The sequence below is a fragment of the Capricornis sumatraensis genome, chromosome 13 (assembly GCF_032405125.1).
Source record: "Capricornis sumatraensis isolate serow.1 chromosome 13, serow.2, whole genome shotgun sequence".
Lineage (NCBI taxonomy): Eukaryota > Metazoa > Chordata > Mammalia > Artiodactyla > Bovidae > Capricornis > Capricornis sumatraensis.
In genome coordinates, this window is record NC_091081.1 from 38,004,565 (window position 1) to 38,017,917 (window position 13,353).

The 13,353-nt window shown below is 38.9% G+C and overlaps 1 protein-coding gene across 3 annotated transcripts in view; it reads left to right on the top strand.

The window, feature by feature from the left end:
* The first annotated feature begins 5,882 nt into the window (after positions 1–5,882).
* PNISR (PNN interacting serine and arginine rich protein) overlaps positions 5,883–13,353 on the top strand; it is a 28,300-nt gene continuing 20,829 nt past the window's right edge. For all 3 annotated transcript variants that reach the window (XM_068984857.1, XM_068984859.1, XM_068984858.1), the window contains exon 1: positions 5,883–5,980. The gene's annotated coding sequence lies outside the window, so the exon portion shown is untranslated. The remainder of the gene's footprint in view (positions 5,981–13,353) is intronic.

Consider the following 13,353-nt stretch of genomic DNA (forward strand, 5'->3'; position numbering starts at 1 on the left):
TGTCATGTAATGTTTTTAAAACTGATGTAAAGGCCACCGTTTTGAATGGCCATGGAGAGTGGCATCAGTTCTAAGAGTAGGTGATATCTGTTTTCTTACTGTAAATATGCCAACAAAGCTATTTTATTATGATATATTTAAGAGCTCTTAGTTCGCATGTGTGAGTTTAGTCAATGATTTTATATGGCATCTGAATAAAATTTCCTGAGGATTAAGCTGTGAAATGTATCAACTTCATCTTATTTTTGAGGTATAAAATAATGTCTTGCCTACTTTATTAAATTCATCCTCATAATTTGTCTGCATGTTACCTGAAGAAATAAAGCTAAGCCAGATGTGTACAGTAAATGTGATTCTTTATTATCTATTGCATTAAGAAAGACTATTTTTAGATATTTAAATGTTCAGTTCATGTAGAAATGCATCAATTCAAATCTATTTAAAAGATAACTATATTTTTAATTTTGAGTAATAATGATTATATATCATTCCTACTATTTTATCTTTTTCTGCAGTTTTTTTTGAAAATAGCTATGTAACTTATGGAATATTATTTTGATGTTATTATATAAACATGCAAAATAAATATTAAATTCATATTTACTTTATGTTTCAAGACTGGTTCTGGAGTCTTTTCAGTGCACATTATTGACAGAATATTTTGTGTATAAACACTGTATCAGCTTACTTAGCTATATTTAAAATATCCTTCATATTTCAGAAGTTTATTATTTCAAACTAAAATATCTCATGGGCCTCTTTCATTTTGACTGCAGTATGTAACAAGGCTAAGTCTTCATGCTTTCAAGTGTTTCTCAAACTGTTTGAGTTATTTAGGTAGAATAATTCATTAGGAAATATTTTGTCTACCTTTTTTCATTTAACTGTTTTTAGGACACGAAGGTCTTTGAGGTTATATTGAATGTTACAGACCATCCTTCATAAGTATTGAATATCTGCTGTGTGATAGGCATTGGGGATACAGTACTGACCACAGGAGATAGAAGTCTCTCCAAAAAGTGAGGAAACAGACATTCTAAGGAGTGAAAATTAAGGAAAAGATATTTCAAATGTTAAATGATACAGAGAAAAATCAAGCAGCATTACCCACAGAGCCATATGGGAATTAAGTTCCATGGGATAAAGGATGTTCTAGGGATAAAAGATGGATGATATTAGTCCTGATAGTCCCAAAGGGAAGCTATGAGTGTTGGAGGAAGTGGAAGGTTTTAATTCTGGGGCCGTTTCTGAACTTCTGCTGATGGCAATAGAGAGGCTAGGAAGGGAAATTTTGACATTTATATTTTATTAGAAAAATATATGCCTCAGATTTTTGCATGTAATTTCTGAGGTTCATGGACCCTGTGAAGCCCTTTTAAAAACCATTTTTTATATGAGATGTTTAATTAATTAAACATTGGCTGTGCCACACGGCTTGTGGGATTTTAGTCCCCAGGGATTGAACCCACATCCTCAGCAGTGAAAGTGTGGAGTCCTCACCATGGCACCGCCAGGGAATTCCCTGAAGCCATTTTCATACATTTTTAAAGTTGTACTCAAGCAGAAATATCTAAAACGTCTGCATCCCCGTATATATTAGAATAGGCTGGGTTATGCTGTAGTAACAGTGACAACACAATAAAAGTTTATTTCTAACAATAAATCCAGGTGCACTGAGGGGAAAAAAAAATAGTTTATTTCCTCCTCATCCAAAGTCCACTAAGAGTCTGGACAATCTGCAGAAGCAACTGTTTGCCAACTGGTGACTGTCATCCTCACTCACTGCGTTCTGGCTCTGTCACTTGAACACCAGGCCTCTTCACTGTGTCAGGGGAAGAGAACACCAAAGCTCTTGCACCAGCAATTAAGTTCTTCACTTTAGATGTGTTTCGCATACCCGGGTGACCAGAAAGAAGTAGTCACATAGCCCTGTCTGATTGCAAGGAAGAATGGGAAGAAAAGAGTTAAGTCTCCAGGGCTCTGAAGAAAATGGGATTGTGAGTGCACTAAAAGTTTCTCAGAATCTGCCCTCTGGTCACCAGATACTCAGCTCTTCTTTCTGCATGTGGAGCACAGTGACTGTCTTTTCAAGAGATAAGCCCCAGAGTACCATCTACCTTTCCAAAACCAGGCTCTTTGGAAGTGCTATGTCAGGTCTGAATGCTGCTCCCACCGGTCAGGCTGGAGGCCCAGGAAACGAGTATGTTCTGTTTTCCACACACTTACTGTACAGTGGTGAAACCAGTGGAACTATTACCACAATAAACATCCTCGTTCAGAAAGGGGAAGAAGAATGGAGACATTGTCATTACCCTGGCTATGGGAAATATTCATTATCAGCCCTTTCCTCTATTCTCGTAACAATTCACTTCTCCATTGTTCTCTGTGATTCAGACGTCACTGTTTGGCTACATTTGAATGGCTGTTGAGGAGTATGACATCCTTGGAAGTTGCACAGCTTTTTTTTCAGGCTTTTCCTAGATAATTGGGAGCTGAAGTTTTAAAGTTTGGAATAGTCACAAGTTCTGTTAGCTAAGGCTTTTGGTTTCTTTTTTCACTATGACTCTTAAAAGCTTAGTAAACCTCTTTATTCCTGGTCAAATTTATATGTCAATACCACTTTTTTTTTTTTTTTTGAGACAAATAGTTCTTGGGTTGGGTGTATTTCTTTGATTTCCTACCTCCATACATCTCTCCTGACGTTATGGCAGGTACCTTCTGTCTATAAGCTTTGATGGGAGAGCCATCCTCTTAACCACATTTTCATCCTTAGGTATTTTTTTTCCCAAGTGAGAAAAAAAATTAGATTACCCTAATTAACCCATTGAAAATTTCCAAAATAACTATGATGTTTACACCTTTAGGTATGATCTTTGCTGCAAGGCTGAGTTTTAATGATCCTTTGTCATTTAACAGGCTTTCTAAAGTTTATCTCCTACTGCTTGGAGTTGAAAATCACAAACATGAGGCTCAAATTCTGGTTGCCTCTGTTCCCTGATTTCAGCTTTACAAAGTAAGCACTGCTCTCTGAGCTCCGCTTGTTTTTAATAATAGCTTGCCAAATGCATCCAGTAGTACCCAACACACACTTATTTTTCAACTTCTTACCCTGCTCAAATTTCAGTAAATATATTTTCTGCCTCCCAGGTTATTGTGTGTGATAGTTACATTAAATGTTTTACCATTGCATAAAAATCCCATGTTTCTAGTCTCCAATATTAATTTCCTATGTATATCAAATAACTGGTAAGCTGATGCCCCATATTTTCAATATGCCTGATGTCTTCTTCACATCATAAAGCGACAGAGAAATCCTCGATGAAAGTGTTGAGAGAAATGTAAAACTCATTTCCTGGTCTGGCAAACTGTTTGCAGAGGGTGCCTCATTAAACTAGCAGAAGGCACAAACGTGAGGTATTTAATTATTCTCTCATTGGACAAATGGAGAACTTTCTATATGCTAAGCAGTATGTTGGCCAATTGGAGAACAGAATTCAAAGGAAGCAACAAAAACCTACCAGAAAATTGTTTCAACGTTACGGGAAACAAGCAAACAAATATAATTACAGAAAGTAAAGGCACTTAAAGTTTCTCTAGGGCAATCAGGTTTCACATGGAAGATAGTAAGTTTCTCAGAGAAATAAACTTGAAAATCAGGGCCTAGGCAAAAAACTTGGAAAATGATCAGACAGCAAAATCAGACAACCACTGATAATATGTGGTAAATGTGCTTCTAGTTTATATTTCAGAAAGTGGTTTTAAAAATCACACTAAGGGGACCTCCCCTGTGGTACAGTGGATAAGAATTCCCCTGCCAACACAGGGGACATGGGTTGGATCCTTGGTCCAAGAAGATTCCACATGCCTGTGGAACAACAAAGTCTTTGCACTGCAATTAGTGAACCTTCAGTGTGGCAACTTCTGAAGCCCATGCACCTAACGCCTGTGCTCCTCTCAAGAAGAGAAGCCACTGCAATGACAAGCTGTTCACCACAAGGAGGGCCCAGCACAGCCAAAAATAATATTTTTTAAAATAAAATATGAAGTACTTTTTAAAATTCTCTTAAAAAAAAAAAAAATCACACCAGGGAAGCTTGAGGGCAGTCCAGTGATTAGGATTCTGTGCTTTCCTGGCCCAGGGCTGGAGTTCAAGCCCTGGTGAGGGAACTAAGATCCCACAGGACACAACCAAAACAACATAAAAATCACACTAGACTGTTGTGTAGTCTTTTTGTGTGTGTGAAATTAGGGCAAGGATCAAAGGAACCAAATTTTCCTTTTGCCTCCAGTAATATGTACTCACTTGATGGTGTTGGTAGGTGTATTTAGTGAATGTTTCTCCCAGGATGAAGTTGTATTTTGTGGGTGGTTTTGATTTGAGGACCAAGCAGATCTTTACCTATTGAGGACTTTGTTCTAATACTGATTCAGGAACATCTGGATGTCAAGTATTTTCACAAGAAGGCTGAATTTCATGCAAACGCCATCTATTCACCTGTGTGATCTGTATCATTTTTTTATCCTTCTAGGTGTGTTTTTAACATTTTATTTTACTGTTAGTTGCTATTTCTTTTGCACAGTTCCCAGTGAAACAATTTAGATACTTGGTGCACTCTGTTCAGTCATGCAAAAGTTTAATGTTACTCTCTAGAAAGACACTTTCTAACATTTAGTTGAGAAATACTGTATTTTATCTTCAGAACATTTTTGTTTTCTTTGTAGTTCCTAGTCTAGAAATGGATACTTTTGATACCTGAATATAATTCCTATTAAAAACATCATGGAATCAAAGTATTCCATTTGAAGAATCGCATTGCATAAGTCCTTTCGGGAGGCCATCTTGTGGTTGAAATAAAGGAGCTGCTGCTAAGTCGCTTCAGTCGTGTCCAACTCTGTGCGACCCCAGAGACGGCAGCCCACCAGGCTCCACCGTCCCTGGGATTCTCCAGGCAAGAACACTAGAGTGGGTTGCCATTTCCTTCTCCACTGCATGAAAGTGAAAAGTGAAAGTGAAGTCGCTCAGTCGTGTCCGACTCCTAGCGACCCCATGGACTGCAGCCTACCAGGCTCCTCCGTCCATGGGATTTTCCAGGCAAGAGTACTGGAGTGGGGTGTCATTGCCTTCTCCGAATAAAGGAGCAGCGGGACGGAAACTGGACTTCGCTGCCTCTTTTCCCTAAAGGTCGTGGGGAAGGAACGAAACATCGGGGCTAGCCGAGTGAGGAAGAGCTTAGCAAGTGTCCCCCGGAAGGGGGCGCGATGTTTTCGAGGTTAGCAAAGACCCCCCCGCTGGGGGGTCAGCTAAGGTCTCTGCTATCTCTCCATCCAGACCAGTCATTTCACCAACGTCCGGTCTCTCCCTGGAGGCGGAGCCCTTGGAGGCGCTCGGTGAGACCCAAGCTTGGAGTATTGTGGAAGTTCGGGCCGATCCTCGTGGCCCTGACTTACGGCTCAGGGTGCACCGAGCAACCCGCCAGTTGGTTCGTTTGACCCTGGGGCCCCTCCGTAGCCTGGAAAGTAGTGCCGCGAACTCAACCTTTATGGAATCCAACACACATCCCCTTGAAATAGGATCGCGCTGCTAAAGTAAAAATTTTGAGCGCGCTCTGTACAGAATACTTAAAGTCTTGGCTTTCTGTTCACTGTGAAGATAAAAATGGGTCAGGCATGGCGCTGGATACTTTAAACGGTAAAGTACAAGAACGTCCAGATATTTGCATTGTGTTCTTTACAAAGTCGAGGTGGGTTTGCCCATAACAAAAATGGCGTCTCAACATGTTAACCGGTACAGTCATGTGCTCAAAGACCTGGATGGGGGACAGTATGGCTTCAGGTGACTAACGGATGTTATTATTATTCACTTCCGGGTGAGACTAATCGGGCGCCATCTTGTCTTGTTCGTGGAGAAGTAGAAGCATCGAAAGGGTTGGAGAGGTATTACAGGAACGGTGGCGACAGCGGTGTTCCGGAAACAGAGTGGGTAAGTGGTGCTGAACGATTAGGCGCGGGGACTTGCCAAGCCATTACAGCTTTCTTGGTTTCAGTGGCGAAGGTAGCATAACTTAAACACGTAGCCTGCGTACGCTGCTTGGGGCGACCGCTGGAACCTCTTCTCCCTTAAAGCGGTGGCGTCCGCCTGACTTGATGAATCACGGCGATGCTCCCGGTGAAAAGGAAATGTTCTTATTGAAAGAGAGTGCTCACGAGCTCTCCTAACTACGAGAGTTCCTTCTCCGATGAGAAGGGAGTGATTGTTGGGCTCCTGACCGGCCGTTAAGCACTGCGCGTGCGCAGTGGGAACCCTCTTATGGGGAGGGGGTGCAGGGGAGCAGAGGAGGCGGGGGCTCGGCCCTGGACCTTCTGTCTCGTAGCTGAGACTACGCAGGCGCAGTCAAGGGCAACTGTGTTCTTTTAAGTACAGTTCGGTTCCTTATAGTTTGTATTATCCTTGTATTTTTAAAGTCATAGAGACTGTCTTAAACTTCGGGAAAGAAAGGTAGCATCCGGCATTTCAGTTTCATTATCCTGTAGAGGATACTATTGTCGTCTGAACGTCTCGGGTCCTCGACAGATTCTGATTGTTGGTGGTTAATTCATAGAACAGCAAAATAAACTTGGAGTTTCTCGTTGGAGTGCAGCAAGGCAGAGGCAACAAAAACTGTTTTGTAAGGTGATGTGGGCTGTAGGTAAGGTAAATCTGTTATTTTAAGGTGTTCTTGAGACTGTTTAAAAATGTATTGTTAATAGGCTTTAATTTTTTTAGAACAGTTTTTGATTTACAGAAAAATTGAGCAGGTGGTACAGAGTTACCGTATAAACTACTTCCTCTCCCCCACCCCGCATACACAGTTTCTCCTATTAACTTTAGTATGGTACGTTTGTTATATTGAATGGACCAATATTAGTACATTATTACATAAAGTCCCTAGTTTATTCACATTGCCTAAGTTTAAACCTAATATCCTTTTTCCAGCCCAAGATCCTATTTAGAATATCATATAAATTTAATGGCTATATGTCCTTAGTGTTCTTTGGTTGTGACAGTTTTTTAGGCCTGCTTTGTTTTCTATGGCTTTTACAGGCTGAAAATTCATACAGTGATGTCCTAACTTCAGTGCCTCAAAATATGACTATATTTGGAGATAGGATCTTTAAAGAAGTAAAATGAGGTCATTAGCATGGGCCCTACATGTTATAATGAAACTTCAGTAATGTTATAATAATAACTTCGCTCTGTGTACTGCTCTTTTGGAAAAAAAAGAGAAACGCTTAGCAGCCTCCAGAACAATGAGGAAATAAATTTCTGTTTGAGTTATCCAGTCTTTGGTACTCTGTTATGGCAGCCCTAGCAAAGTAACACAGTGATCTTGACAATTTCTAGGGGGTACTGGCCAGATATTTTGTAGGGTGACCTGCTATTGGAATTTGTTGTTTTTCTCATGATAAGATTGGTATTAGGGTTTTTGAGGAGGAAGATCACAGAGGTTCAGTGCCCTTTTCATCACGTTGCATCTAGGCTACATACTATGAACATGACTTACCATGTTGATATTGACCTTGCTCAACTGCTTGAGGTAGTGTTTGTCAAATTGCTCGGGAGTATAGTCTCCCCTGTCCACTTTCCCCTTTCCATACTGTACTCTTTGGGAGTCCCTTTGCACAGTCCATACTTAAGGAGTAGAGAGTTAAGTTCTTCCTCCTTTATGATGGAGTATCTACATAAGTTATTTGGAATGCCTCTGCATAGAAGATTTGTCTCTTCTCTCCAGTTTATTTTAATCACTTATTTATGTCAAGATTCATAAATATTTATGTCATATTTGTGTTGTAATCCAGTACTACTTTATTTTATTGCCCAAATTATTCCACCTTTGGACACAGGTAGCTCTTTGAGTTGTCTACTCTGCACATTTGACATCCTCCCATGTTCCCCATCCCCCTTTTTGAGCATCATCTTACTTCCTGGCACTGCAAGATGCTCCAGGCTCATTTTGTATATTTCTTGCCCCAGTTCTAAGAATCAGCTATTGCTTTACCGATCCCTGATTACTTTCATTACTTGGAGAATGGTATTAGAACAAAGGTAAGTGTTTTTGTTGCTACTGGGGGTTGTTTCCTTTAGATTTTCTACAGTTATTTTCTTCCAAATTTATTTTTCAAATATCACTAGTTTTTGTTGTCTATAATCAAAGAATTCAGTTCTCCAGTATTTTTTGATTACCTCTCGAGTTGTAAGCTATGGACGTATTTCAGTATATACTAAAATGCATTTCACACCAAGTAGCAAAAAAAGTTACGACATTTCAAATGATTACAAGGTTAACTTTGTTAGTTCCATTTTTAGGTAATCTGACTTGATCCAAATATATTCTTTTTGACTTTGAGGTCAGTTACCATGAGTGTAAGACTGAAATGGCAAGGGGTAAGAAGGTTGTTGCATTTTGTGGTTTGTGTTTGATGTGAGAAACTTCATTATACGCACCAAAGAATGGGTATATTTCTATATTTCTTTGATTTTCCAATTGGTGCATTAAGGGCTTTAAAACAAACACTACATTTTCATTCTCATTCATCTGTCATACAGTCTATAAGATGACTTTTGCAAATATTAATGATTGTCATTTAAATGAGTAATTTTAAGAACCTCATAGCAATGATTGTTCTAATATAGAGTCATCTAAGAAATAAATATAATTTATGGTCATTTCCGGTTGTATTAGTTTCATAGAGATACTGTACCAAATTGCTTCAGACTGACTTTAAAGCAACAGAAATTTGTTCTTTCACAGTTCTCCAGCCTACAAGTGTTTGACTGAAATTAAAGGTTTTGACAGGGTCATGCACTGTGTGCTCGAGAGTCCTCCCCACCATTCTCCTCCTTTTCCTTCTTCTCTTTCTCTCTGCTCTAGGGGAGGGTGTTTTCTTGCCTCTTCGAAGTTTCTGTTGGTTCCCAGCAGTCTTTGGCTTTCCTGGGCTGTAGACAATTTACTCCAGTCTCTGCTGCTGTGGTCAACATGGCATTTTCCCAATGTCTGTCTCTCTTTTTCTTAAGATGCCAGTCATACTGGCTTAGGACCCACTTTAATCCAGTATGACCTCATTTTAATATATTTGCCAAGACCCTATTTCCAAATAAGGCCATGTTCACAGTTAATGGAAGTCGGGGTAGAACTTCAACATATATTCTCAGTTCAGTTCAGTCACTCAGTCATGTCCGATTCTTTGCGACCCCGTGAATCGCAGCACACCAGGCCTCCCTGTCCATCACCAACTCCCAGAGTTTACCAAACTCATGTCCATCAAGTCGGTGATGCCATCCAGCCATCTCATCCTCTGTTGTCCCCTTCTCCTCCTGCCCCCAATCCCTCCCAGCATCAGAGTCTTTTCCAGTGAGTCAACTCTTTGCATGAGGTGGCCAAAGTATTGGAGTTTCAGCTTCAGCATCAGTCCTTCCAGTGAACACCCAGGACTGTTCTCCTTTAGGATTGACTGGTTGGATCTCCTTGCAGTCCAAGGGACTCTCAAGAGTCTTCTCCAACACCACAGTTCCAAAGCATCAATTCTTCAGCACTCAGCTTTCTTTTAGTCCAACTGTCACATCCATACATGACCACTGGAAAAACCATAGCTTTGACTCGACAGACCTTTGTTGGCAAAGTAATGTCTCTGCTTTTTAATATGCTGTCTAGGTTGGTCATAACTTTCCTTCCAAGGAGTAACATATCTTTTAGCAGAACACAATTCAATCCATAACACTGGTCATATTTATAAACTAGATTTTTGTAGCTGTGTGTAATAATGTGCATGATCTGATGTAAACCATGGTTGTTGATCTTTCTGGTCTTCCCAAATCCCAGTTGTTTCCAAGGAAATAGCAGTTAATTTAATCCTGTGAAGGGAAAGTCTTGTAGCCCAGCTCATCAATGATCACATTTCTCTAAATTTGAGAAATTGAGCTTATGTTTCTTTAAAACTAAGCAAAGAATGAATAGATTGAAATTGATTTTTGATGTTACAAAGTCAGAGATGCAGTACTAGAATGTCATCCTCATCAGTGAATATTAATATATTTACTTGATAATAAATTTCAGTGACTGAGTAAAATATTTTACCACTAAATATGGGCAAAGCACTTTGGAGAATTCAAAATAATTATATTTCCTATGCCCTCAATATTCTTGAGTCAAGATAAAACACATAAAAATTTTGATGATCAGCTTCTTGGTTCTTTGTATCTTTAAAAATCTTTAGTAGATTTGTTTTTTAAAATGCACTGTCATAATTAAATAGTTCAAAGAATACAGAAAGAAAATAAAAAAATTAACTGATCTCTGTTTTTCCTCTCCAGAGCTTACCAGTTTTAAGAACTTTTTGGTAATTTAGTAATTTTCTATACTAAATTGCATTCTTAAAAAATAAAAAACTTTGAGTGGCATCATTATTGATCCTGCATCATAATTTTTTCCCGTATACAATTCATAATACAATTTGTACATCAGTATATGTCAGCATATAAAAATCTACCTTATTCATTTTAAGGGCTAAAAATAGCAGTCCACTGTATGGTTCACTCTTAACTCACCTATTGCCTTTTGAGTGTCACTAAAAGCAAATGTTCACTGTTACAGACATGCTACAGGTTTTTGAATTAGATGGTGAGTATGCTCATCCATGGTTCGAAGTCCCTGAAGTGGGATTGCTGGCTCAGAGGGATGAGCATTTAAAATTGTGATAAAATACTCCACTGTTAACTTGCCTTCCGAAAAGACTGAAACTTTGGTGTTCTGCCAACATGCTTGTTCAACATTCATTTTCTGTAGCCAAGTAAAGTTTCTCAAGTGCAGGTTTAACTGAAGCATTTTATTGTTGTCATTGTTCAGTCACTCAGTCATGTCCGACCCTTTGTGACCCCATGGACTGCAGCATGCTAGGCTTTCCTGTCTTTCACCATCTCCTGGAGCTTGCTCAAACTCATGTCCATTGAGTTGGTGATGCTTTCCAACCATCTCATCTTCTGTCATCCCCTTCTCCTGCCTTCAGTCTTTCCCAGCATCAAGATCTTTTCTAATAAGTCAGCTCTTCGCATCAGGTGGCCAAAGTATTGGAGCTTCAGCATCAGTCATTCCAATGAATATTCAGGATTGATTTCCTTTAGGATGGACTGGTTGGATCTCCTTGCAGTCCAAGGGACTCTCAAGAGTCTTCCCCAACACCACAGTTCAGAAGCATCCATTCTTCAGCAGTCAGCTTTCGTTATAGTCCAACTCTTAACGTCCATACGTGACTACTGAGAAAACCATAGCTTTGGCTATACAGACCTTTGCTGGCAAAGTAATCTCTCTGCTTTTAATATGCTGTCTAGGTTTGTCATAGCTTTCCTTCCAGGGAACAAGTGTCTTTCAATTTCATGGCTACAGTCACCATCTCCAGTGATTTTGGAACAAAAGAAAACAAAGTCTGTCACTGTTTCCATTTTCTCCCCATGTATTTCCCATGAAGTGATGGGACCAGAGGCCATGATCTTTGTTTTTTGAATGTTGAGTTTTAAGCCAGCTTTTTCTCTCTACTATTTCACTTTCATCAAGAGGCTTTTTAGTTCCTCTTCACTTTCTACCATAGGGTGGTGTCATCTACATATCTGAGGTTATTGACATTTCTCCCCACAACTTTGATTCCAGCTTGTGCTTCATCCAGCCTGGCATTTCACATGATGTACTCTGCACATAAGTTAAATAAACAGGCTGACAAGATACAGCCTTGACATACTCCTTTCCCAATTTGGAACCAGTCTGTTGTTCCTTGTCTGATTCTAACTGTTGTTTCTTGACCTGCATACAGAATTCTAAGGAGGCAGGTAAGGTCTGGTATTCCCATCTCTTTAAGAATTTTTCCACAGTTTGTTGTGATCCATACAATCAAAGGCTTTAGGGTAGTCAGTGAAGCAGAAGTAGATGTTTTTATTCTGCTTTTGTCACAATTTCACACTGTTTCCATATTTTTCTCAGCCTAAGTGTATCAAACACTGTATTTGAATAATAGCTTTTATAAAAACTTTGGAGGGAACAAAGCTTTGGAAAGTATGGTAAAAATAGAAATGGTTGGTTTTAACAAACAGAGAAATGGTGTAAGTAATACAAATCACTTTTGAAAATATGCACATAAAATCTCTATATAGAAAAACTTGAAAAATTTTGCTTTGTTTTGTTTTAATAAAAGCTTCAGCTTATGATATTGTGAGAAATGGGAGCAAAAAGTTTTGTGTTTTTTTTTTACCCCCAAAGATAAAATGAAATCTGGATAACTCTTAGATTGCTTTAAGGTAAGAAAATGGAATTGAGTTGAAATGGATTGGCTTGATCACCCCTCCCTGTCCCCAGTTGTAAACCTGAGTGCTATCAAAAACATTGTGAGAAAGTCTAGGTGGTGATATTAACTGCTACTTATTGAAGCTTTTTGTGCCCAGTTTTTATATATTTCCCACTCAAGCTTCATAATAACCCTGTGGGATAGACATTTATTATGTCTACCATTTTAGAGTTGAGAAAACCAAGGATTAGAGAATAGTTTATTTCCCCATATTCACATAGATAGTGAGTGGTATAGATAGGCATCATCAGCTTGTGTTCTGAAGTCTAGGTGACAAGTGATAATCAGAAAACTTAAGAAGCGGAATTGAAAAAATTGGCCTTGACAACCATTAAACATGAGTAAGTAAAGAAACTGGTTTTAGAGTGGTTTCCAGAAAAGTAAATGTGTGTCTTGGCAATGATGATTGTCAACATACATCACTGATATGTTAAAGTGATTTTATTATGTGCACATCTATTTGCAACCCCAGCAGACACTATATAGAGCTTATTATAGTCCCTGCATTGTATGAGTTTACAACCTACCACAGAAAAATCTATGCATTAACTCTGATGTGCTGTTAGAGCTTTGTAAAACATAGCAAACTGTGCTTAAACACCAGCCTTTTGGTTCTCATGTATGTAAGTCAGCAATTTTCTTATCATTAACAAGGTAAACAATAAAAGTAAACAGAGGGAAAGAAGAACCTATAGGCTTATTTATTCATTTGTTGTTTAGTGACTGCAGGGTCATAGGCTTTAGGACAGCAAGAAGGTGTCCAGTACCTTTGGAAGGTCTATCAGCTTTAAAAAGGTATTAATATAATGGGAAGAAGATGAAACTATTTGAAGGACAAATTGTTCTCACCTTGCTGATGTAATTTTTAAACTTAGAATTCCATGGAAGACTGAATTTATTACCTTATTTGTATCATTAATTTCATATCAGATAAGACGAGATCTTTTAAAATGTTCCTTTTTTTTCTTGGCATATATGACAATTGCA